Source organism: Ornithodoros turicata, chromosome 1 (assembly GCF_037126465.1).
Source record: "Ornithodoros turicata isolate Travis chromosome 1, ASM3712646v1, whole genome shotgun sequence".
Classification (NCBI taxonomy): Eukaryota; Metazoa; Arthropoda; class Arachnida; order Ixodida; family Argasidae; genus Ornithodoros; species Ornithodoros turicata.
In genome coordinates this window covers 202,304,605-202,307,817 of record NC_088201.1, presented here as the reverse complement: position 1 = coordinate 202,307,817, position 3,213 = coordinate 202,304,605, and the positions used below count along the sequence as shown (strand labels likewise).

The following is a 3,213-nucleotide window of genomic DNA, read 5'->3' as shown; positions in this document are numbered from 1 at the left end:
TGTGTCGGTGAGAGCCAAGAAGCTCGAAACGGCCGTCCGCAGCTAGGATGTGACACAGATGTGTGTAGCACATGGAGGGCTTGAATGATATCTATGCCGACAATATCTCTGTAGCCTCTTGTAGTACTCTTTAGGAGTTCGTCGAAATTACGTGACATCCTGCATAGATTCGAGTCTACTTGTTCTAGGAGTACCTACTAGTTCTACTACTAGTACGTACTAGGAGAGTTCTAGGAGAGGAAAATACGTACAAACACAAATACGTACAAAACAGCGAGGGTGTCGCCCCCGCAGATGTGCCACAGTTACACGAAGCCACTAGCGAAGGGAAGAAAGAGGAGCGCAGGAAAACAGAACCAAGGGAGCGTGAAGGACTACATTCTAACATACATGCTTACTGTTAATAAATTAGATAATACTATACGAATATTCAGTCTCTAAAAGACGAAAACTGTTGGAAAAGACCATACAAGCATATAAAGACACAAAATATCGCGACACCTCTTCCTTACGAAGAAAAAGTGCCCCCACTCTCCCCACTCTTCAACAAAAACATAGTACATAGCACAACGACACAACAAACTGTGAATAGAATAACAAGCATTCATTGTGACTTAGTGAGTAGTGGCAAAGCGTTTACAGCATTGGGCTACTGCTAATGGCACATCAGTAATAAGAAAAGTCAGCCTGTTGGTTGGGTGGCGTGTTACGACGAGGCCGGCTCTGTGCATCGATATCACTCGTAAGTACGTCGTTCTCGACATCCGATGAATCGTCGACACTAACAAAAAAATCATCACTGTAATTGCCAACGGCCGAGGCTCCACGGTCCTCCGGCGCATCACCTGAACAATGTGGATCGCTTTCTGAGCTGCCTAATTCCCATTCCAGCAGATACCGCTTCAGTCGACCCACATTCACCACAACTATCTTTGAGCCAGTTCTGCCTTCTACTTCCCAATCGTTTTCCGCAAGTCGGAATGAGCCGCGGTAGGAGTGTAAACGCTTTGTTGTCCTGTTCTCGCCAGGTTGGAAGCAGTGTTTCCTTCTGCGTTGATCGCAGTGCTGCTTGTTCTTGCGCTCTGTATGTCTCTCCCTTTCGGCAACAACTTCACTGTCATGTTGGAGGTGATGTTGTACTGTATGTGGGTCGTCACAGGAAAGTTCGGTGTTCTCGCTCCCGAGGGCCACGTCGATAAGAAGGGCAAGTTCATACCCGTGCAGGAGAAGCAAATGAGTGTATCCGGTCGTCTCGTGTTGGGAAGAATTATATCCAAAGAAAACATACGGAGGAAATTTGTCCTAGTCCTGGTGGTTCCCTGACACGTCCATGCTTATAATGTCCACCAGGGTGTTGTTAAACTTCTCACGGAGTCCGTTCGTTTGCGGATGATATGCTGTTGTCTTCAGCAGGACGGGTATTTCCTCTAGTAGCGTTGCAACAAAGTGCTGTCCGCGATCTGTGATCAGCTTCTCCGGAGCACCATGTTTGAGTGCGATGTTCTCGACGAATCCTTTGCCCTTATGAAAATGGGTGTTTAGTTTCTGTTTACTTTCTACAGACACCAGTCAACATGGGTAGCAAACTCTCTTCAGAGTTTCTGTAGACATCGTGTTGACAGCATATGTTTACTTCTTGTTGACTTATGGCCCTCAACTTTCTGTTGACATTTGGCTACAGAATAGCTGTGCAATTTTTGTTCACTTTATGTGTACTGAAAACAATACTATCCCGCGTATGGTGTGAAGACTTTTTGTGGACTTCCTGTGATTCTATACTCTTAGAAGTGAACTTCACCGCATAGCGCGCTCCTGGCCAACCATCATCTCGAATGATATCGTTATCTGCCGGTCTGCTGAAAACGGGAGGCGTACGCCATTTTTGTGACAATTATGAACAGCGTAAGTGTCACAAAAAAGGCGTACGCCTACCGTTTTGAACAAATCGGGCACATAGCGATATCATTCGAGTTGATGGTCGGCTAGGAGCGTGCTTTGCGGTGAAGTTGTATTTTTATGAGTGCATATGTTCACTCACTCGCAACACGCATAAACTGCACGAAATTCAGTATTGCAAAACTATATATGTATCTATTTTATTCCGAAAATGCATACCTTGAGAGAAGTATCCAGTACCAACACAATCATACAATACATCCTGGGCACACAGTAGTAAAGTATTTCACACGTACACATGCATCGTGCCACTCGCACAATTGACAGTCAATGATCTGCTGTCCTTCGGGCGACCCACGATGAAACACTAAACGCTGGACTTCAATATTCATTGAATTTCGGCGAAAGCGACGTCTCGAAGCGTTGGAGAGAAATGTGTCTGAAATAGGGCGTGCAATTGCAAATTAGTAATGTTCAAACGCAAGAGAGTAAAACTCAGTAAAATGGCCATAGCAACAACAAAGTTGGTTCACCCAGCTTACTGTTCAACAAAGTAAGGCCTTCAAAAACGAGAATGAAATTAGCAGAATCAACAACGGCGACGAACTGATACTTGTACACTTACCTGAACGGGACGCAAGACTGTAGCCGGTGCTCGAAGCAAACAACAAAAACCTACAGCACAACAGTCATAGTGTGAATACAAGTGAACCTTAATCACACAATTCGATCACACAGCTTACCCATACGACGCAGAATGATATCCTCCTTTGTTCTTTCATGGCCTGCAACAACGAGAATGAAATTAGCAGAAGCAACACCGACCACGAACTGACACTTGTACACTTACCTGACCGGACGCGAGACTGCAGCCGCTGCTCGAAACAAACAACAAAAGCCTACAGCACAACAGTTATGGTGTGAATACAAGTGAAGCCTACGAACACACTTCGATCACACAGCTTACCCCTTACGACGCAAAATCACGTCCTCCTTTGTTCACTAGTGGACGAGCCAGTTGAAACACGTCGTAACCGTTCCAACGACATTCCGTTGATGCTAATCGCGATGACTCCTTCGTGACCAGGCGAGGGCGAGGCACAGAGGCGCAGAGTCAAAATGTGGAGCAAACATGTCGGTCGCATGTGCATGATCCTCATGTGGTCGTATAAGAAGGATATTGAATACTGAACTGAAGTATAAATAATACCAGGAGCCGCCTTCTCAAAGCAACAAAAATGTATTTAGAGTTTTAATGTCTAGCTAAAAGGTGAAAAAGTGGCATTCAAGCTACTACATTTGATCATAAGTTCAGAT

The 3,213-nt window shown here is 45.1% G+C and overlaps 1 long non-coding RNA gene across 1 annotated transcript; it reads right to left on the bottom strand.

The window, feature by feature from the left end:
* Window positions 1-2,105: 2,105 nt before the first annotated feature.
* LOC135375489 (uncharacterized) lies at window positions 2,106-2,929 on the bottom strand. The gene is made up of 4 exons (XR_010417257.1): window positions 2,864-2,929; window positions 2,747-2,795; window positions 2,640-2,681; window positions 2,106-2,571 (listed from the first exon to the last, which is right to left on the bottom strand). It is a non-coding gene; the product is annotated as an uncharacterized LOC135375489 (long non-coding RNA).
* Between the last annotated feature and the right edge of the window lie 284 nt (window positions 2,930-3,213).